The 24,252-nt window shown below is 37.6% G+C and overlaps 1 protein-coding gene across 1 annotated transcript in view; it reads left to right on the plus strand.

Moving 5' to 3' along the window:
• Positions 1-24,252, plus strand: part of HMGA2 (high mobility group AT-hook 2) — a 134,948-nt gene that overhangs the window by 94,291 nt on the left and 16,405 nt on the right. The gene's annotated exons all lie outside the window — the stretch shown is intronic.

Below are 24,252 nucleotides of genomic sequence, written 5' to 3' on the forward strand. Positions count from 1 at the left end.
TTCCCCTTCTTTCTTCCAAATCTTTCCAGTTCTTCCAGAACATGTCTTCCCACTTTCTTCCATGCCTTTTCTACCATTTTGTCATATTGCTAGAGTGGCCCTGGCAATACACATATCAGAGAAGAGAGAAACCATATGTTTTGAGGTAAAATTTTAATAGAATAAAGAAAGAATGCCATTAATCTCCAGCCCTTGAAAATGCCCAGAAGCTCCCATTCAGACCCTCCTTAAAAGTTTCCATCCACTGTCTTTTATTAAACCCTGGTATTTCTCAAATGTCAAATTCCAAGATGAGTTTTTAAAATATTTCTTACAAACTTTTGTCTAATTCTTTTAATTAACTATGAATAGCTAAAAAGTATGTCTTCTATAATTTCTATTATAAATGTGTTATGGGTTATAGATAATGTGAGACCATTATCTTTTTGTCACTCAGCCTGAGACTCTAACCACCATTTATAACCTTTTTTTTTTTTTTTACTCAAGGAAAAACATCCTCCAAATTTGAAAAAATTGACACCCAACTTAACTTTTTGACTGCTTCTGTTTTAATAAGGACTTGGTTGGCCCTGAACAGGAGAAAATTCTAACTTGTGAAATATAGCTACGGAAAACATCATAGGATTAGCAAGGAAATTTCATATGACACCTGGGAAAGTAACCTGACTTGCAATTTAGGTGTGTGATTAGGGTTGATAATGAGCAGTCTGAACCCCCGAGTTCTGATTCTGCTCCTGAGGCCGTCTTTATCTTTAGAGACGTGTTCTGCCCTCAGCTCACCATAGTATTTCATGAACACTGCCTCTTATTTGTCTTTGTGTCTGATACAGGGCTTCGTAATAGGGCACTTAGTAACTGCTCCCTGAAGTAAATGTAACCCAAGGCTAATTAATGGTTCTTCACCATCATCAGATTTGAAGTAAAAATGAAATTAAATGAGAAGCATTATAAGTACTCAGATTAAATCACGTCAAATAATGACTAAATTTTCAGTGGCGAGGGGGAGGGGGAATCCAGTGTTGGGGAATTTTCAGTTGTGTGCGCTGAGCGTTGAGATGCGAATGTGTGTGCGTCCTTCCATACGTTCATACATAGTAGAAGGAAGGAAGTTGTGAAAGCGGAGAAAATAGAGCTATTGACTGCAGAGTCATAAAGCTGTTTTTAGAATGACTGCTTCTGTTGTATTGGGGAATGCTTCCTTTGAGAAGGGGTATATTATGAATCCTCTTTCCATTAAGTCTATTTTGGGAAGAAATTACAAGGGCAATATATTGCCAACTCCCTGCAATGTCTTATCAACACAGCCTCTATCCTCATTATACACCTGCTTGGAGCAAAATAAATTAAACCTTCTGTTCTCAGAGATACCAACCCAGGACAATCAAAATCTCCACTAAATCGTACTATTTACTAGGGAAGCCACTGGTTTTCGAGAAAGTGTCGACTCCTCCCCTAAAAGCAATAAGGGAGAGCTAGAACAGAGGTGCCTGTGGTTTGAGCATTCAGTCAATTTCAACAGTGGCAAAGTCTAGGAATTGTTTGCAGAACAGTGTGGGGCTTCCTGCTCGGGTGAAGATTTATCTGCATTTGGCAACTATTCCGGTTACTGAGGAACAAGAAGTTTACTTCTCAATAGTTTTACAAATTACGTGTTTAACTTTGTCCCTATAGAATTCATTCCTGGGAGGCCGGTGACGGTGGTAGAGCAGAACTTTTCAAGGCTAGTTGACAAATTTGAGCTTTTAAAGTAAGAGTAACAATTTCCCCCGAAGCACAACAGTGTGGTGAAGTTCTGTTCCAACCTGAATGCAATTTGCATCTAGCATGTACATTAATTTAAACATTAAAATAAACTTCAATAAATAAATAAATAATAAATAAAACAACTTCCATGTTTAGCAATTTAAAAAAAAGACATTTAATCATTAAACAACCACCATCTTCTTTTGCTCTTTAAACCTGCCTTCAATCAGCTTGGATGCTGGTTTACAGTCTCTTTAACTGCAGAGATCACAAAGGAAAGGTTAGCAGGATCACCAGCAGCTGGAAGCTCGGAAACACCCCCATTGTCACATGAAACATTCAGCTAGAGGCTCCTTCAGCGGTCTCCCAACTAACGCTCTGCTCCGGGGGAGGGATGTGGCTAGAAGAATGCAAACTCTAATTCCAGAAGCAGTCCTGTGTTCATTCAAGGAAAGGGGGGAAAAAAAAAAGTGTTCTTGCATTTAATCTTCTGCCCGGCCACACTGATCATTGTTAGTGTGAAATAAGCAGGGTCTTCTTGCTGCGAAAGTGTAACCACAGAGGGTATGTCCTTGCCGACTCCGAGGGGAAGGGCCTGGATGTTCCTTTTATGTAAAGGAAGGAGAAGCTACAATATTTTATGGCCTTCTTGTCAACACATGGGAGGTTTTATCAGTCATTTTTAAAAGTATAACTTAACACCATTTTCAAACCAGCCTGAGTTCCAGCCTTGGACGGTTTTTACAAAATGGCCCCTGTCTCCACTGATCAGAATGGTCACAGGTGCCTAATAGTTGCTAATAGTTATAGGAATTGAATTTATCCCCTTCGTGGTGGGAAAACCAAGAGTGTTTTCTGAAATTTTATTCAATGAGCTATGATCTGTGGCCACACCAGGCTCGATCACAACTTTTCTGAAAAGATAAATTGCTACTTTACCACAGACTGCTTTCCTTTTGATTTCTTATTCTACCTCTATTAGGTGTTCCTTTGTCCTGCCAAATATATAAACCACACTGGCAAAGACAGTCCGTACTTTTAAGTGGCCAGGCTATAGACAACATGGGTAATTATTTCAGTTTTGAAGAAGGCAAGGACCAAGACTTCTTGGTGTTTTATAGAATGGTGAGATTTGACAGTGATCTCCATTTGAGATGGAGGAATGGAAAACTAGAGAGTTAAAAAGACTTGCCCAAGATCTTGTAGCTAGTTAGAATCAGAAAATGGGTCAGAAGCCAGAACCTTGACATATAGTTCATGATGCTTCCAGCTATCCAGATGCCTTTATTAAGTTAATACAAATGTTTTCTGATTTGCCATCATAGAAGATAAAGGCTTGTTGTTGGTTCCTATGAAGATAAAAGCTTGTTGTTTGTTTCTCTATGTATCTATATATATGTGAAGATAAAGGCTTGTTTATCTTTAACTACATCTATATCTATATCTATCTATATAGACATATATCTCCCCAAGACAGCTCTTAAGTCACTAGTATTCTCACCCTCTTCAAACTAAACAATCCAATTATTTTTCATTTATTTTGGGATTTCCATTTTCCAATCTTTCTTCACTGTCTTTGACTTGGTCTGTGTACAGCAAACTTGAAATTTGAACCAAAATATTCAGGGAATTGGCCAAGTTTTTACATAGGTATTTGGATATTGTATAGACAAGTTCTACATTTCTCTGCTCTAAAAGCTGCTTCCTAGATAAATACTGGGTGTTCTTTGGCTGGTTTGTTGAACCATTTATCTCAACAGCAAAACTGCCTCATTCTTGTGTTTCAGTGTTGCATCTTAAACACATATGATTTTTAAGCAGTGTTCTGTTTTGCTAGCTATAGCGCTTCATGACCATAACATTTAAATAATTTTCATCTCTGCAGATGAAGCTATTGCTGATTTTAAACACCTATATTAACTCACCCTTGTTTTAAAATTTTGAAAAACTTTATCAACTTGATCTTTCCTGAAGAGATGCATGTAGATGCATGTAGAGTGTATGTAGATGCAATTTACACAGGTAGATGACAGAATAAACCTAAGAGTAACATCAGTTCTTCAAGTAGTTTAACAGCAAGTACTTCAATGAATACACATTTCTACTCAATTTTAAATAAAATTCACCTGAAATTATCTCCATGCTTTAAAGAGGACAGTCAGTCAACTCAGTGAGGGGAAACAATTGATTAAACTAGCTGTTCGCCTTTACCCAGATAAAACTCACTGATTGATTGAACACATTTTTCTAATGTGTCAAGATATAGGTTGCCTTAATTACCATGCACGTTAAGTATGGGGTATATGACAGGGATTAGCAGGTTTTTCTTATATAGTAATAAGAACTGTGGAGGAAGAAAATCCATGAAATATGGAAAAAGATGAGGGAGAAGAAGAGAGAGCTGATACACTCAAAAAAGTTGAATCAATGGGGATTTTCAGAGTAAAGCATATTGTAGACCCAAGATAGCGGAATGCTTCTAAGAGGAGATGCTTTCAGCAACTCCTTTGTTCCCTAATGTATATACTATACCTGAGCATAATGCTTCTTTCCTGTGAGCTAGACAGTAGGAAGTAATCTATCTTCAACCTTGTTTGGTTTGTAAATAACACTGTAGAAAAGGTCTGTTGAACTTTGAAAAGGCTGTCTCCATGTGCTCTCTCTCACTCTTGGAGGTCGGTTAAAGGGCATGGCCATGACCAGCACCTTAATCCTACAGGAATTGTTTACAAAAGGTTGAAAAATGTGCCCAGGGCCCATAGCTGCCCCTCTGTGGAACTAGCCCTACTCCATTGAGCTGGCAAGCAAGTTGGGCTTTAATGGAAACAAAAGGGAATGTTTGGGTGAGCCTGGCATCTTTCAATGCATGCTTTTTGCCTTTTCCTACTGAATTTTTTATTTACATACAATGTCAGTAGGAAAATGGACACTGGCCTTCTTTCTTTTTCTCTGCTGCTTTGCAGCTATTGGGATTCTGTGCTTTGGGATAATGAGGTAGGTTGTCATTTCCTCCCCCAAATAATACATTACAAAGTGGAAATGCAAATTTCCTGTGGAAGCTCTAAGTAGCAGGTGGTATTTCCTTAATATATTGTTTTTGACCCCTGGGAAATTGGTATCATGAGCTGACTTTGGAAAATTAAAATAGCATCAAGGTCTTACATTTTAAATAAAACAATCAATATCTAAGTTAATTTGAAAAAACTTAGAACGGAGTACTACATCAGGAAAAGATAACATGTTTTGCTTTTATGTGTTATTTTAAGATTTGTAATTCATGTAGGACAAGAAAAGGGATATGTCACAGCTGTATTTCCTAATACATTAAAAGAGAAAAAAAGAAGGAAAAATATGTATTTTAAAGTTTTACTTTAAATCTTCACTGTTAACTAATGCTTTGATACATTTAGTCAGTTGTACAAAGAGTTAAGCATGGGGCTGTTCAGATGGCAAATCTGAGTTGAGCCGAAGGTAAAGACATCTGTATTTTTTATTCATTTGCTCAGCAGCACTAAATTTCAAGCTTGTTTTTTGTTCAGCATCAAAGAAAAACTTGTTTTATGGTTATTGGATTTTTTTTAAAACTCACATATTTCCTGAAAGGGACACAAGTCACTGGGTCTTTATATTCTTTTTAGTTACTTTTCTACCCAATAGCCCTCTGCATGCCATCTTGTTGAATAAGGGAAACATAATTTTATTCTTTTTCTCTTTCTTGGAAGAAAAAAATTTAAGAGATTTAAATACCATTCACATTTTGGAATTTCCTTCTTTACTTCCTCCCAAAACTGTCATCTCACAACCACCTGAAGCAATCCAATGTTAAAAGACTTAAGAGCATCTCAGTCCTATAAATATTAATATGATTATAACTCCTCTGTTTATCAAGGGCAACAAGAATGGAGCCCAGGAGCTAACAAAATTTATAGATATGGGTATGTGTGTGCGTGTATGCACATGTGTATATGTATATGTGCTGTATATATCCAAAGCTTTATATGTCCACATATGTATACACAGGATTTTTAGCATACAGATTGCTGATTAGGCATTTATATTCTTTTTTTTTTTTTTTTCCTCTCTAAAAATTCTAAGTGTGTGGACATATTAGTTGCCAGGGGTGAGATCACCACAACCAATGGAGAACTAAAATATTTAGAAGTCCAAGAAATTGAGGTTGTTTGAGTAAATTTGAATAGTTTAAACTGTTTAAACTTGGCTAGTTTAAGTAGTTGTCTTTGTTCTTTAATTGTTTTGTAGCACACATTTGGTTTCAAGTTCAGGTTTCCGACTGTAAGAAATCTATATTTTCATCCTAAAACATATAAAGCAAGATACTTATATTTCACTTAAGGTTCACATTCATTGTCATTGCACCTCTTAGAAGAAAGAGGAAGTGAGGTTGGGTTCGAAACTAGATACTGTATAAGTTCAGTTAATGATGGACTCTCAGAAAATATTAATTTTCCAGATAGTTGAATAGTAGTAACGTCTTTAAATCTTAGCTATAAATTTTGATAATGTGGTATGTGAAAATCTAGCTAATGTATACAGTACATGTGTCTCTGGCTACATTTATAAATGTACTGAATGTAAGTTTATGTCTTGATGATGTTTGGTCATTGGTATAAGCATCACTAAACTTTTCACATGGCCTAGATCACATTGTTTCATCCAGTCTTCTTTTCTCATTTCTTGGGTGCTTACCATATGAGAGGAACTATGTAACCACTCTGGTCCTTGGCACATAGCACGTTCTAAACGAATGTGTGTTGAAGAAATGAATGAGTAAACAAACTCCATGAATTGTAAGGGTAGAGTCAATTCAATAAACTTTGTTTTGGGTGTAGGATCAGACACAGTGCTACTGAAACTATAGATAGAGATATATGGTCATAAATAGTATGGAGTATAAGGGTGAATGTGCTCATTACCAGGCCAGTGGTTCTCTTTCCCTCCTTGCAAAGTACTCCAAACATGAAAGTGCCTTTTTGATCACTGGCCACTTTCTCATGAAATTCAAAGAAACACGAACAGCTGCAGGATTCTCTGGGCATTTTGACAAGGCTACTGTCTGCAAAATACATGTTCAAGTCAAAACCTAAAGCAACCATCTTCACAAAGAATTGCTTCACTTTCAATAAAGCTACAACTGTAACAACTACAGTCCAATGAACTTTTCCTTCCACTGCGTTCAAAATTTCAGTAATTTTGGCATCCTTAGCACACATCACAGATACCAACGTGCTGCTTTGCTCACCGTGCCTCTGTCCCACATACACTAACTAGGTTTTTTCTTGAGCTGTGACAGAGGAACATTCCTCACCACTTTGAAAATTTGGGCTAGGATATTTGCATTCCTGCAAGTACTTTGTCATTGGTATACTCCTATTCAGCGTAATATGGAGGGAAAGTGTGGCCTTCGGAATAGATAAGCATAGGCTTGCTTGAATATCCTCTTCATCCATGGTTAACCTTCAGGAGCCTCAGCCCCCAGTCTGTCCTCATAAACATAATGATATGTAGAAAAGACCTTTGCAGAACTCCATGAAAGCTTGTATTATTGTCACCTTTATCAGAAGATGACATACACCTGATTGGACAAACCAGGCTAGAAGGATTTTTTTTTTTTTAACTTTCCTTAGTATTTGTCGTTTCAGTATGAGCACTGATACTTCAGAATTCCCTTTTCATTTATCCCAGCTAAACAATATCCATAAAGTCTTCAAAATAGGTTGAATTTCTCATGAAATCCATTTTAAATAACATTTTATATACTGAATGAATGATCCATCCAGTGACTCAGAGGTAATTAATGCTAAGGGATAAAAAGATCACAAACCTATACCCTGCTTCCTCAAATAAGTATTAATAGGTAAGTCTGTTGTTCTGAAATGATTGTTTACTGAAAGAAAAAAATATAGAAGATAGTGGGGACGAGTCATTAAAAATGTCTTTATCCTTTTTAATATTAGCTTGTACTCTGTAAGCTATAAGCAAAAGCAAGGACATTTTCGATTCGCTAAATTTTGACTTACCATTTCTAAGAAGAGGTAACTGGTTCTTACTTTGCTTATACCCATGGGGACACGATTTGGTAACATCAGAACAGGGTGTGGAAAGCATTGCCAGAATACATCTACTTTGTCAGCATCATAAAACTGTCTTTGGAATAGAGTATGCACTGAAATAAGTTCTCAGAAGCAGCCACAAACATCTTTTGTAACCTCCTGGATCAATTATATCTCAGCTCCTTTCTGCCTCAGTTTGCAACAGCATTGTCTCTCTTTTGGAAGATACAGGTCTGTCAACCACTTGAATTCCTCAGAAAATGTTTACATTTGTTTGTGTGTTGTCTGGACAGGTAGCCCTCAGAGAGAAGGGAATTCTCATATCTTTTTAAAGCGAGCCACCTGAAGAGAATATGGTCTAAGTGCTCTAGTTCACATTCAGATGGATACATTGTGAGATATTAATCCACACCGTTTGAGCAATCGAGAATTTATACAGATTTTCAACAGTGGCACTCTAAATGCAAGGTAGATAAATCAGTGTTGCATCGATCCAGTGGCATTTTTCTTGTGCTCACATTTTCCAGTTGTATAGCAATGACCATATTCTTGAATAACAATAGCGTCTTTTTACACTTCCATCTTTTTGCTTTTCATTAGAAGAATACTGGAATTCATGGTGTGGAATGGTTCCTTTTAAGCCCTAGCCCACTTATGCACTTTATGACCTGATGTGTTGTGGCTATAAAAGGAGGATGCAAAATTTGCCTTCATGAGCAACTCAGCCTTTATGTTTTCTGCCAATTTTCATGCCTCCATTTTCTCCATAAAAACCATCGTGCCTCCATTTTCTCCATAAAAACCATCGTGCCTCCATGTTCTCCATAAAAACCACTGGAGCACGCCATCCTATAGTGAGGAGCTGAACTGAGGAGCTTTTGTTCTGAGGCTTCCCTTCGTGTGTATAAATGAAAGTTCACAAGTTGAGAGTGACCTGCAAATAGGTTGAGGAACTGGGAATGTGAACACTCAATTCAGAGGCCGGCATTCTTCTTGTTGTTGTCTCTTGGTTTCCTCATTTTTTCCCTGAAGACCTTGAATGAGTGGTGAGCATCTATAAAGGCATTAGAAGACTCTGTCTTGGCCACGTCTCTGGCAACCAAGAGGTTACCCTGCAGGAGTCAAAGGGGTTTGAGAGGAAGAGGAGGAAGGAGTGGTTCCTTGCGCCAGTGGTCAGAGCAGAGAAAGCAGAAGAGCAAGTTCCAGGTTCCAGCTGTGATGGAAAGGCAGCTTCTGAACTGAGTAGCAACCAAGCTGCCTCCTTCTTTCCTTGGTTCTTCTATCCTTGTCACCACAGCTAGAAGTAGCAGCTTTACTGCCTCCCAAGAGAAGAGAATTTACAGAGTGTATATGGCTTAGCATCCTGTAGAGACTATAGTTGTTGAGTCTTTTGGGGGAAACACCAGGAAAATTAGATTGTTCAAATATCCAAACTTTCAGATTAGCCCTGCATTCTATTGATGTCAAACTATGGGTTGGAAATTTCGCTTAACTTTAAAATTATACTTATACAAGGAATATTATCAATTATTACAACCATCTATTAGAAATGTTGCTAAGCAGTAAACTTAGAGTCGAATGTCATCTATTACTAGATGGCTGCTTAACAGCTGTTCAAGAATACTCTGTTAATCAAATAGCTACTCAAAAATTTGTTGACTGAATGAAATCTCTTTGACAGAAATATTTGCATAATTGCAGTGTGTTATACATGAGCTTTATAGCCTAAGGGCATCTGTTTGATTTTTTTTTTTCTTCCTGTGTGTGTAACACACATGCAAACATAATGTGAATACTTATTGCTGTTATCTTAAAGAAAAGTGACTCTTAACGACTTAAGCATTCTAGAGGTAGTTTGCAAGCAACACATAACTTAAAAAGAAGATTTAAAACTGCTTTTATTGAAATTCTAATTTCATAAGTTGCTGAAAGTTATTTTTGGAGAGGTAATTTTTGAAGAAAATAAAGTGGTGTTTTTTTTAAATCCTGCAATCTAATTAGTAGTTATTGATTCAATTTAATAAAATATAGGGTCCTTTCAGAAGCAATCCCTGACCATTGTACATTTTAAATCCTGGTTCCCTTTCCCAGCAGCCCAGGGTGTCCTGAAGGTAGGGGAACAAGGGAAGTACTTGAAGCGGTCAAGTCTTGCAGGGTTGCAGTTCAGTGCTTTAGGGGCTGCGCACTTGAAGCGCTGTCATGTTACAGGAATATTATGAAAAAAGCTACAGGGACTTCTCATACATGCCTATCACATGGAACTTTAATGTTCACAAGGCTGGATCCATTCAGCTGATGGGGTCTGTAGGTCAGAGGCAGTTTGCAAGACACTATTATTAAGCTGTTTCACTTTTACCATTAAGTAATGGTGCCTTGTAAATCTTTTGTTTCATCTTTTTCTTTCTTCCTTTTTTTTTTTTTCTTTTTTTTTTTTTGGCCTTACAAGAATATGAGGGGAGGACATCCCTATCCACAAATCGAGTACTTTAAATAGCCAGGCTAAAGATGAATGAAGGAAATCAGGCTAGATAACATCTTTGCAAAGTGTATGCCTATGAACTCTGCATCACACAATACAAAGGAAATTGCCATTGTCTTGTGCAAGCTAAGTGAACAAAGCATGTTAAAAATCCTGTTCTGGATGCCCCGCATATCCCTGTGCAGCCAAAATTGGAATCTTGAGGACCACAGAAATGGCAAAGCTTTAAGGGCCACAGTATTGGCAAATGAGAGGGGGTAGATTTTCAATTTATACCGCAGAAAGTCTGGTAATCATTCACCAGAGTGATACCCAATTCTTTGATATTGAGCAATGCAAATCATGAACAATGAGGAATGCTGCCACTGCCACTGCTGCTGCTGCTATTACTATTACTCCTGCTGCTACTATTACTACTACTAGCATTACTACTCTACTGTTGTTACTACTACTGTTGTTACCACTACTGCTCTTATTGCTATTACTATTACTGCTGCTGCTGTCACTACCATGTTTCCTCGAAAAGAAGACCTAGCCGGACAATCAGCCCTCCTGCATCTTTTGGAGCAAAAATTAATATAAGACCCAAGACCGGGTCTTATATTAATTTTTGCTCCAAAAGACGCATTAGGGCTTATGTTCAGGGGATGTCATCCTGAAAAATCATGCTAGGGCTTATTTTCCGGTTAGGTCTGATTTTCGGGGAAACACGGTATTACGGCTGCTGTTACTACTACACCACCACCGCCACACTCCCTAGTGCTACTAAATAATGTACTGAGTTCTCATAGCCAGCAATTGTGACATGTATTTCAGAGACATCAATCATTTCTAATTAGCTCAACAACCCCATGAGGTATCCACGTTAGACAAATTAGGAAATTGAGGTTTAAATTGGTACCAAGTCACATAGCTTGTGCATAATTGGTGGAGACCTCATTTCAGAGGCCTTTTTGGCTCCAGAGCCCTGTTACTCACCATTATCTCAAACGTCCTTTCATTGTGGGTGAAGGGAATGGAACTCTGGGGTATAAGATGTCAACCTACACACCCTTACAAAGTAAACTGAGTTCCTTGGGGGAGAATTTCCTCAGGGCCAAAAAGCTGCCTCTCTAAGTACTCCAAAGCAGCTCCCATATCCTGGAAAGAGCAACTACAATCAAAGATAGTACCTTACAAACATCCTTCCTCTGTTTAAAAAAAAAAAAAAAATTTAAAGAAGAAAAAAACCCACTGCCACCAACAGGCCCTCCTAAGATCAGATATCTACACGTACCTGGCAATAAGCCCAGACATACCAAAACATGTATTATCTAGAGCCAAGACTTGAATCCCACTGCATCTATAGATAAGCACTCATTCTAATAGACAACTCATTCAGAGTAGGGACACTCCCCTCCTGAAGTGACAGGGAGTCGGAAGAGCAGTATGAAACAAAGAGAGCAGTTATTACCTGGCTGCCAAAGGCCCCAAACACAATCTCATGTTCTGCTGTTTTTCAGTTTAGCCAATAGAACTGCAATTGACTCCCATTAAAAGTCAGTAGACATTGAGTTGACTTCCAGAATGTGGGCAGAAGCTCCTGTAAGTTACTCACTACCCATCCCTGGAATTCCTTTTGGAATGACCAATGAGGCAGCATGGCACACTCATTATCTAGCTGTCAGAAACAGCTACACCCTTCTGTCCACAATAAAATGAACTCAAATCTATATTTATCAGAGGAAAATTCCCAACAGACCAGGAAAGCAGAAACCACCAACACCCTCTCCATAAGAACTGTAAAACTGAAACACGTACATTCTACACAAAAGCCTGTTCTTCTACCTCCTCCAAAACAGCCTGACAAAAACAAAAGCTTTATGGACTAACACAGGACAAAAAAATGCAAAGAAAAATCTTGTGCAGCTGATTTCAGAGTCAAGAGGGCACTTCTTCCCAGCTCTCAAAGAAAGACCAGCACAGAGAATAATGAAATGCTCAAAGCCAAAGTAGTTGCTAGTCTACATTTGTTCCCCATATCCTTTATCCACAGAAAGTAACTTTCCCTAGCCAGGGGTATATCTGATTTGTCAGAGCCAGTCCCATTGCCCTTGCAGGATAGGTCCGGCCAGTTGAGAGCTGGCTATCTGCTCGGGGCCATAGGAAGAGACGGTTTCTCCTTCTGCTGGACATTGACATTCCTGGACAGTGCCACCTGGAATGGCTGTACTCATTTTCTGACTCTGAGGGAGATAGACTGAGACTAAATCCAAGATGACAGAGCAGATAGTTAGAAACCATTTGAAGCCCTGATGATTTAACTAACTGAATTTAACCCCCTGAATTAACCAATTCTGGAGGTGTGTCATCTCCAGGCTTTTTGTTACGTTAGATAAATAATATCTTTATTAAGTCCATTTGAGTTAGGGCTTCCTATTGTACCCAAAAGTATACAAGAGGAATTTTCTTTGGTGAGATACTTGGGATTCATTAGAATTTATTATCTACATTTTTATAAATTGGTTGAATTTCCATACCCATCCCTATATACACTGATCTACAGGAAATACAGGGAAATAAAGTCATATTTAATATGTCTTCTCATGTTTTAAAAATGTATCTATTTTCCTCTCCCCACTTTTGGATCTCTGAAAAAGTAACTCATGTCAACTACAGCCTTGTTGGAGGGAAGAATCATAGCTGCATAATCATTGTTTTCCCATGACAATGTTTCTCAGAGTACCACTCATAGGACCAATTGCTTATTTGTAAAGCAGGTTACGGGTCCCCTCTGAATCTAGGCGTGGACTCAGGAATCTGCGTCTCCAACCAACACTCTTTTATGAGATCTATGAAAGGGTTATCACTGCCACCTAAACAAGAGGAGCTAGAAGAGGAGAAGGCGTTCTTCCAGGCAATCAGATGGTTTAGAAATCAGTCAAAACATTTTTTGAATCTTTACTCCATGCGGAAGACAGGAAGTGTGTTAGTGGCTGAGTCAGGTGGGTGGGCAATTTCCCTGTTTGTGAAGAATCTCCCTGGGAATTTTCCATTGGTTGTGTGGTCTGCTCAGGGTTTGTGAGCACAGTTTCTCTGAGGTTGGAGCATGAAGTGGTCAGCATCGATAGCTTTGACTAGTAATTGTGCCTTAATGTAAATGTATATAAATATTACACATATATATGCAGACTTTAAATGACTCTGTCTGGATGGGTGAAAAATAAGTGTAATGGGTGGTCACATTCCAAAGAAATGAACACATCACAAAAGCACCAGCCAGTGAATGCAGAGACCATATAGAACAAGGGATTAAAGGCAAGAGACATACAGATTTCTTGAGTAAAAAGCCACAGGGAATGAGAGGGGGAGGTGTCTGACAATGCAGACGAGGAGCTTGTATCGGTAGCAGGCATCGGTATTCTTCCTCACATTTTGCTCATATATAACACATGAGATTATATACACCATAGATACAGACACTATATCCCTATATTACCTATGTCGTAGACACCACAGAATTTATAGCTAACATTTTTAACATGATCACATATAAAAGCAAGTGACAGGATGAAAAACAAACAAAAATAATTCATTAGCATTTATCACAGAAATTTTCTTTGGTGGGATACTTGATTCATCAGATGGCCGTAGTGTGGTAAATCAGGCAGTACACATTAACTCACCTTGTAAACTATATATTGCTACATTATTATATAGTCAATATACAGTAGTCCCCCATTATCCACGGTTTCAGTTACCCACAGTCAACCACAGTTCAAAAATGCTAAATGGAAAATTCCATAAATAAACAATTCCTAAGTTTTAAATCGAACACGGTTCTGAGTAGCATGATGAAATCTCACGCTGTCCCGCCCAGGATGTGAATCATCCCTTTGTCAACCACATCCACGCTGTACATGCTCCCCACCCATTAGTCACTTAGTAGCTGTCTCGGTTACAAGATCCGTTTTCAGAGAGAGAGAGAAAAGCCACATATACATAACTTTTATTACAATATATGATTATAATTGTTCTATTTTATTGGTTATTGCTATTAATCTATTACTGTGTCTATAAATTAAACTTTATCATAGGTATGAATGTATAGGAAAAAACACAATATACATAGGGGTCAGTACTACCTGCAGTTTCAGGCATCCACTGGGAGTCTTGGAATATTTCCCCCCTGAATGAATGGGGATGACTGTAAATATAAAGACTCATATTATCTTATCCTAACTTGTAATTAAAGGATGCTTGACTCAATGGATGTGAAAATAAAGCAGAATTCAGAGAGACATTTCGGAATAGTCTAAAGAAAGATAAATAGTTCTTAAGATAACAGTATACCAATCTCAGAATCATCGATTTTAGAGCCATTAAGCTGAGTTACATAGTTCAAGGGGTTGCTTGAAGCTCCACTTGAGTTTGAAATAGAGATTTTGGAGACAAGCCGAATGAAATGCTTGGTTTTCTGAAGAAGGAATGGAGACATTTTAACTCATGAATTCTGCAGAAAAAGACATTAATCCCTAGAAAAGCTAGAGAGAAGTTTCAGGAAGAAGGTATTTTCTGGAAAGGCCAGGGTACTGGGTGCACTATGGAAGTGTGAGAATGTGAAAGAAAGAAAACTCACTTCTGCAACTATTTAAAAAGTTAAAGGATATAAACTAATGTTCGGGAATAGTTAACATTTCTCGGATTGAATATTAAACTCCCTCCAAGGAAAACAACTCAACTGCTAAAGTCAGCCCTAAACTAGTGCCAAGAAAATACTGCTAAATTAGGGTTCTAGGAGAGATATGACTCAGTTAAGTAGCACAGAACTCTCAACCCATAAACTATGCCTTTGTAGTCCTTGAGAACATAAAAGATTACAAATAAATTTACTCTTTCGCTAAAGAAAGGAAATGCCTAAAATCATGATTCAGCCTTTTAAATTCAGTTTCCACGTGTAACTATTATAGCTATTGGGAAATACTGATCCTCAAATCATTTTGTAAAGCCATTTTTTAAATGTTTGAGTCTTAGACCTGGACAAATGTTCTTAGAACTAAAGAAATTTTCTAAATATTGATTCTAAATCTCTTTTGTCAAAATAAAAGTAGTTAGAACTATTTTTTAAAATCACATTATTTCTATCATAAGCATACGAGCAAGCACACAAGAAAAGATATACACATTATGTGAAACATTGTGTGTATATAGTTCAAGTCCAAATTCAATTTAATATACCCACTACCTGAATAATTGGTCTAATATTAAGAAGATGGACGTCTTCAATGAACTTTCAAGTATGTCAGCAACAAATTTGGAGTATTAATTATTGCTCTTCTCCAACAGTATATAATCTCACTTTCATCTGTGATTGAACATTGCTCTATCTGACTAACGTTGACCTTAGCTAAAGTTTGAACTTAGTCCACAGCTTCTATCCACGTGTGTTTGATTTCTTGAAACCCAGCAGTATGGTGTTTCAAATATTTATTCATTTTACTTAGGTGCTGTTTAACCATGTGTGTATATGCAAAGTGAACTAGCTTTGAGAATATCTACATGCAGAGAAAAAGAAATATGTAAAGAGAATAAATTAATAATTTGAACCTTTAAAAAATATGCACTGTTTCTGTTTTAAAAACTTGTAGGATAGGAAATAGGACTGAAACAGATTAATTTTTTTCTATGATGCTACATTAATCTTAAAATTTTCATTCAGCTTCTTAACCTAAGGGTGAAATTTTCTCCCCAAATCTGGGGAATCATCAAAATTGAGATGAAAAGTCAACTCATGAAACCATGTATTCCTTTACCTCCATCCTGTGTGCAGCTGTTTACTTCAGAATGTTTTGTATCCCCAAAGTGCAGCCATATTCCACAAAATAAAAATACCTATTAAATGCTATAACTCAGGAGCACACCAAATTATCATTTTAAACTTAGCCATGGTTTTGACAACACTACCTCCATAGCTGCATCTTTTCCTTGTTTTGTTTACTAATTTTTTTAAAGTTTAACTATAATCTTTACCTTTCCCAAGTTAAGTAAAGAAATTTTCTTTCCTACCTGTATTTTTTTGTGATAGGGGAAAAAGTGATAATTTTCCTCTATATCAAGTCCTCAAAGTGCTTCTATTTTTTTTTTCCTTCAATGAACTTATCCCTGCTTTCTCCTTTCCCTGTTGAAGGAAAAGAGTCTTCTTTCCTATGATTATTCTTCTCTATATTTCATGATCATGTCTCTCTACTCATAAGATTACCTTGGACATAAGAGATTACATTGAACATTGGAGACAATCTAAAATCGCTCGTTGTACTTAATATCTATTTCCTCGTTTGTCTCTCCCATTAGACTCTAGGCTCCTTGAGACCAGAGAACATTTCTTATTCATTTTGTGTACCTAGTACCCATTCGATGTATATAGTTTATCAAATATCAATTAGAATTTGATGAGCCAATGAATAACTTCACCAGGTCACGTTCTAGAAGGCTGGCTTTTGAAACTAATTAGGAGACAGATTTTTAAAGGGTTCGTCGTTGATCTTCCCCCTCCATTTTAAAGGTGTCTGAAAGGCACCAGGGTGAAGGCAAAGACTACAAAGTACTGAACCCCAAATCAAAGAACTGCTGTGACTTGTTGCAGTGCACACACAGGCTTGTTAATAAACCCTAACTAGGACAGATTGTGACTATTGTCATCCTCGCACAGATGACATGAGGCCGGCCGCTGTGAGGACACTGCCATAATAATCCAATAAGTACTTTTGAATGATACTTACTTACGTCTTTTGCATTAAAGTCTAAGAATAAAGCCAAATAGAATAGAAAATAAAGACCACCTCATCTTCCCCCCAATACCAAGCAGAAATCCCAGGGATTTTGCCAAATCTCTTTATAGATTTATCACTACTGAGGAGACAGAGAATTACAAAATCTCCTTTGCACTAGAAGGGCCAGATGTTGCTGTCAAATTGTAGCCATCTGGGGCTACCTGTGTACACGCATTGTACAGTCATCTCTAAGTGCACATAGGAGTACAGGAAATAGACATTAGGATCCAACCCAGGCTTTTTCTAAGCTGGAGGAAAGTTGCCACTAGCTACACTGGTGGATGGTTTCTCCTCTTTGCCAAGGCCTCCCGACATGAAGGGGTTGGGTCATTCTCAGTTAAGGAAGTTGTTAAAGAGGAAGACTTCCAGCCAAGTAAGAGTGGTCTATGCAATAGGGATGGGATTTGTATCGCTGTAACTGAGTCTCATCCTCACATCGTTACACCAACCCTTGATCTCAAATACATGCTGCAGACTTCAGATATACCTTCTATCTAATTCCCAAAAACGTGCCTTAGGTAAATCCAATAAGTTTTTGACCTCTTGGTGTTAGGGAATATCCTGAGCTCAACTCCCCTCCATCAGTATCAAAAACTGAAAGTTGACTATTCATTTTAAATTGAATTAGAAGTCACAGTTTTCATTCTAAACCTTCCCTGAGTAGCCACTGAGAATTGTTACATGAAGATTATTCCAGCCATCCAGTTTCAATGAAGAGGTGGAGTTCAAAAGGGCTTGGAGTGGGGATGAGAAGTTAGCTAAATGGTCACAAAGACAGCCCTGGTGTTCTGGAAGAAAAGCTGGAGAATAAATGAAAACACTGGAACATTATACCTACCATGGGCAAATCCCTCCTTCCACCACAGAGTCTGGCAGCCTTTGGCAAAAAAAGCATAAGGGAAAGCATCCAGGGTGGAGAGTAGTAAATAGGGAAATTGAGTGCAGAGTCTAGGTGCACAGAAAGTGCAAAAATCTGTTCACTAACACAGCCTAATAACAGATCACGAAAATTATATAGCTGAATTAGTAAGAACCATCCCCTTACCTTGATTCTATTAGGTCAAACCTATTAGGTTAAATGGTATGAAATTATTGCTATTTGACTGGTTTTGACACAAAAATTCAAGTTCATATGGTTCAGTCTAACAGTCTAAGTCACACTGAGTGAACGCTGTGAAGAGACTCTGCCTCCACCTAGCCTGGTAATACAGGTCTGATAGAGGGTTTGCATCTAGAGATCAGAGACTTTTACTTGACCTTCCCTGGACCTGTTGGTATTCCCAGGGAGGGCAGGGAGTGTAGTGGAATGGAGGCCGTGTGAATGAGGCATCGGCACTCCAATCAGAAGTACCATTTTTGTCTGCTTCCTATAGTAGGAGTCTGCATAAGATCTGATCTGTAAAAGAAGAGGGAGAGGTTCTTATGCTTTTTAAAAAACTGGTTCAAAACCTATAGAGCAAGAAGTTCATTTATTAAAGGGACCCAAATATAAATCTTGGCATTCTGGAATATTGCAGCTTTAAAACTATAAATCCAGAAAGCCATGAACAAATGTGTTGATGACATCATTTCATGAAAGGTAGGAAAGTTTTCATTCTTGATGATGGTAATCTTCCTCCACGTGGGTTAATGTCATGTTCAAAGAAAATATATTCAGAACAGCACTGTGAAACTTCAGTGCTGAAATATGCTTTTCACTTCAGAGAGTGAAAAGCATATTTCTCAGCACATAAATGAAAGTGAATCTTGGTGAATGGTAAATACAGAGAGAAAGGTCATCTGTTGAGCCTTGAAACTACTTGGGACAAAGGGTCAAAAGGATATTGTTCAAACCACAAGTCAAAAAGAACTGTCAATATGTATACAACATGCCATGAAGCTGCTGCTAGCTTTGGAGTGTTTGGAGTGGCCGTGTTTGGAGTGTTTACATATAGACTGGACAATTACTTGTCCTGATTCTGAGTTGTGTCTACTTATTCAATTAGTAAATAACTAGGAGATCTGTCTTACCCTAGACTGCTATGAGAATTAAAAGAATCTACATGTAAAAAGATTATGCTAGGAAACAGACGTACCTCTTGATTAGACAATGGTCTTATGATTTTAAAACAAAGTGAGCAAAACCACCTACTACTGGATGGCAAAAAACCAACGATATAATTTGATTAAACTGCTGCTTACATAAAATCGAAAGACCCATCTGCACAGAGATTCAAATGAAGGGCTATTTTTTCTCAAAAGGTCAACTTAAGACCCTTTGCGTAGTGATCATGCTTACTTTACTATACCTTGTACTTCATTTTTAAAAAAAAATTAAATTGGTAAGCCCATTTCAAGCCTCTTTTCATTTAATGTTGAGATTAGTGGTAAAATGATTGACTAACATCTAAGTCCTTTGTTATGAAGTCTTTTCTTTCAGTGCCTGCTAGAAGGGGTGGCTAAGCTGTGTAAGTATCAGTTTTAAAATAGCTAGACTCCCAGCCAGGAACCATACGTTAGATTCTCAGGAGGGATGGGGAACCCCTTAATTGTTTTGAAATAGATGGGTGGCAGACTGCCTCCTACACAAATGCCTTCCTACCAAATCTTAAAAACCAAAATACTCTGTGGACATTAAAAACTCAATAATATTTTTCTTTTCATTTGGAGAAATACTGATTTGCTGTATGATCTCAAAAATCCAAGAGTATGTTCTTTCCTTTTTCGCGTCCTTTGCCCCTTCTCAGCGTGCTGTATCTTAAGCTATTTACAAACAATAATATTAATTTGCTTAACGATTATACATACTTTGAACTTGGCTGAGTTAGTGCAATATAAGGGTTAACCTGCAGAGAGCAACACGTTGAAGTCCCCAAGAGAGCCCTTCTTAATCTACGTCTGATTGACAGGGTCTTTTAGTTCTCCTCAGAGTTTTGTTTTAATTCTTTAAGAGTTTATATTAATCCAAAGAATTTTTTCAAACTCTTGTTATTGATGATGTTGTTTTGTTCTGGGAGGAATCTCTCTTTCACCCATTGTCTTCTGGAAATTGAAATGCAATAGTGGAATGAGACATTTTCATTCCAAGTTTGTGAAGGGTATAACAACCTCTTAACATAAGGAACTCAAAACCTCCATTCCCTGAGAGGTTTGCATGCTAAGTCGACAAAGTGCCCAAACTGTTTAAATTCACCATGTGTCCAGACTTACTAGAGACAGAATCTTCAGAATTGTCTAAATAAGCCACTTGGAGGGCTTTGCTCTCTGCTCAATAAAAGAGTTGTTATGAAACTCAGGCCTTTCAAAGGGATGTCCTCAGACCCTCCACAGTTGATAAGGAAGGAAGACTCTCTGAGAGGGGTGTGGGAGCAGCTGGACTTTGTGGGCCTAACTCTTCTCCCCAGGGACGCACTTTTCATCACCAACCCAGGAGAATCAAACATGCACACTACTGAGGCAGCCAACGCTTCCCCTGGAGGAATCAGAGAGACCCCAATGAAGGAGAATCTAGAGATAGAAATCAAGGCCATGAAGCTTTTCTTCCTGTATTGGATTAGATTTGACCTTTTTTTTTTTTTTTTTTTTTTAATTAAAGTTTATTAGGATGACAATTGTTAGTAAAGTTACATAGATTTTTTTTGTTTGTTTTTTTGTTTTGTTTTGTTTTTAGGATTAGAACTGGTTTCATCAGATCATTACTTAGAGAATTAGAAAACTTGGGTTTAGAAAAGGATCTCAGGGTTAAATTCCCTGTGCCTTAGTTTCCCTGGGAACAAATAGAAATAGTAAGCCCTGGGGTCCTTCTAGTCGCAAAGGGCAGATCTTAAAAATAGAAATGATTTTAAGCTTTTATATGGGAAATGCGTGTACAAAATAATAGTTATTTATTAAGGTGCAGGAAAATATACTGCTAACCACACTAAAGATGAATATGCATAGTTGATATTATTCAGTCCTTCTTTTGAAAATATGTGATCAACCATATGTTTAATGACAAAAACCCTAAGGGGCAACTGGTTTCTAGGTATCAACATTTAGTCCTAAGCCAGGAGATGTCTCAAGGAAGATAAGAGACTTGCAGTTTGTTTGGTGTCCCAAAGATTTCCAGACAGCAGCTTGTTTCCTTTCCCTTTTTATGAATGGCAGTAGTATTATGCTTCCGTCTGCATTTTCTACCAAAGCCATTCATAAAAATAAAAACAAAACAAAATAACAACAACAGAAAACTTTCTCGGCACAGTCTGGAGCCACTGGGTGCCAGAAGCTGGGAAAACATCCTGGCAGCCATAACCCCAACCAGTATTGAAAGTATTCAAGGGTCTGTTTGTTTGGTGGTCTGAAAAGTATGAAGTGCTGTGTAGAAGGGAGGGCAGCTGGTAGAAGTTCTGTGACACGGACTAGGCTGGGAGCCAGGGCTGGCAGAGTTTCAGACATTGTCTTTCCCCTCATTGAAGTGTCAGGACCTAATTCATGGAAAATTGGGTGAGCTGGCAGCCCTTTCAGAGGATTTCATTGAGCCCCGCAGTGTGCAGGAGTCACATGAATGCAGGCTCCTCAGCCAAAAAAGGAGGGGGACTTCTGAGCAGTAGGAACCAGTCAGCCTGCAAGAATGTGTGCGGATTTGAAACGGTTTGGGAGTAAACTTGTGTACAGGTGTAATCGGCAGGAAAAAAAGAGAAGGAAGAAAAGTGGTCTGTTCTTACAAATGACTCTTTTGAAATGAATACTACTCTCTTAGCACACACTTTTGAATCCTAAAAGGCAAGAAGCCCTTGGTTCGATTCCACCTGGAGAAAACATCATCTCAAAACATAGAGGAAAAACTGAGGGTTGCTAGATGGGAGGGGAGATGGGGATAAGGGGGAAGGTGAGGGGATTAGAAAACAGTTAGTAACCACAAGATGGCCACGGGGTTTTGGAAATTAATTTGGGGAATGTAATCCATAATGTTGTAAAGATTTTGTAGGGTATCCGATGGACACTTGTCCCATTTGGGAGACCACCTCAGGGATGATGTAGATGCCTGATCACTGCACTGTACACCTGAAGCTGAAGCTGAACAATAATGAATGTCAACTACAATTTCATATATACATGTATATACTTACAAGAAGCGGAGTACAGCATTAGGAATAGAGACAGTGGAAATGTAATGGCTGTGTGCGATGTCAGAGGGGTAGTGGATGGGGGGGTTCACTCAGTGTGAGGGATATAAATGATAAACGTCTAAGTATTACTTTGTCTTGTGCACCTGAAACTAATAAAAAACAAAACAAAACAAAAACCCTGAGCTTTAAATCTCAGGTTTAACTGTGATTTAAAGTCAAAGGTAAGAACTTTGTTGACAGTGAACTGAAGTATTTTGCCATTTCTATTCTGTTCATCTACAAAAAAGCTCTGATGATTTTTATATATGTTTAATACAGCAGCAATAAGACATCACACCATCACAGATATTCTGAGAGGCAGGAAAATGGATAGGAGCTCTAGCCCTCCATGAAATAGTGAATTTATTCTAACTTCTGTTATTTGGGGGAACTGTGGCAATTTTATTTTTTTTATTTGAACCATGAAAGCATGTCACTGTGCACGTCAAAATGGCTCAATTGTATTCGCAAATCTCAATGATATGTAGATAGAATAAGTCAGGCTTATTATATTCAGACATGAGAGTGAGTTCTGGAAGTAATCCATCAAAAAGCTTAGGCTTCAAATCCTCCTTTTACAATACAAAGAATAATTTAAATATTTTTCTAAAACTCTAATTCTTGGAAAATTAATTTAGGCTGGTAGAAAATTTTCCCTCAGCTGTTTCACTCAAATGTGGAGAGCTTTGCTCTGCGTACACAACTAAATAGATATAAAAAAAAATAGATAGATATAAACATAACAATTAAATAGAGGTAGATAAATAAATACTGGTATAGATGGTATCTTCAAATGATACCATCAAGAAAGTGAACAAACTCACCAACAGAATGCAAGAAAATATTTGCAAATCATATTCTGATAAGGGACTTGTATCCAGAACATATACAGAACTCTTATAACTCAATAATGAAAAGACAATTTTAAAAAAGGGCAAAAGATTTGAATAGACATTTCTGTAGAGAAGATAATACAGATGGCCAATAAGCACATGAAAAGATGTTCAACATCATTAGTCATTAGGGAAATGCAAATCAGAACCATAATGACGTGCAACTTTACACTCAGTACGATGTCTCTAATTAAAAAGGCGGAGAATAAGAAGTTTTGGCATGTACGTGGAGAAATTGGAACCCTCAAACATTGCTGGTGGGAATGTAAAATGGTATAGCTGCTTTGAAAAACTGTCTGGCAGCTGCTTTGAAAAATGGTATAGCTGCTTTGAAAAACTGTCCTCAAAAAGTTTAATATATTTTTCTGTGTGACCTAGAAATTCCACTCTTGACTGTGTATTTAAGAGAAATGAAAACGTATCCACATTAAAACATATATATTTGTGTGTGTGTGTGTGTGTGTGTGTGTGTGTGTATGAATGTTCATAGCAGCATTATTCATGATAGCCAAAAGGTGGAAACAGCCCATCAACTGATCGATGAATAAACAAAATGTGTTTGCATACAATGGAATACTCTTTGGCAATAAAAAGGAATGAACTACCGATAACATACTGCAACATGGATGATCCTAGAATACACTGTGCTAAGTGAAAGATACCAGACCAGAAAAGACCATATAGAGTATGATTCCATTTATATGAAGTGTCCAGAATAGGCAAATTTGTAGAGACAGGAAGTAAATTAGTGGTTGGTTAGGGATGGGAGGGGCCTAGGGAGGCAGAAAGGAATGGGGCGTGGCCACTAATGGGTACAAGGTTTCTTTTAGACAGGTGAAAATGTTCTAAAATTAGATTATGGTGATGATTATACAAGCCTCTAAATATACCAAAAAACTTTTAATTCTACAGTTCATATGAATGAATTTTATGCTATGTGAGTTATATCTCAATAAAGCTCTTATAAAAATACTAACAAAGTAGACCGTTTCCATCCTTAATTGAATAGCAAGTTAATGTTGGTGTAGCTGGTATGCATGCCAGACTTTAATTGGGAATGTTTTAATTGAGATAACCTGAATTTTATTTCCTTGACATATAAAGATGATGAATAAATACCCTTTAACTTTA

This window comes from Rhinolophus sinicus, chromosome 1 (genome assembly GCF_057876585.1).
Source record: "Rhinolophus sinicus isolate RSI-liver-muscle chromosome 1, RSI-T2T, whole genome shotgun sequence".
Taxonomy (NCBI): domain Eukaryota; kingdom Metazoa; phylum Chordata; class Mammalia; order Chiroptera; family Rhinolophidae; genus Rhinolophus; species Rhinolophus sinicus.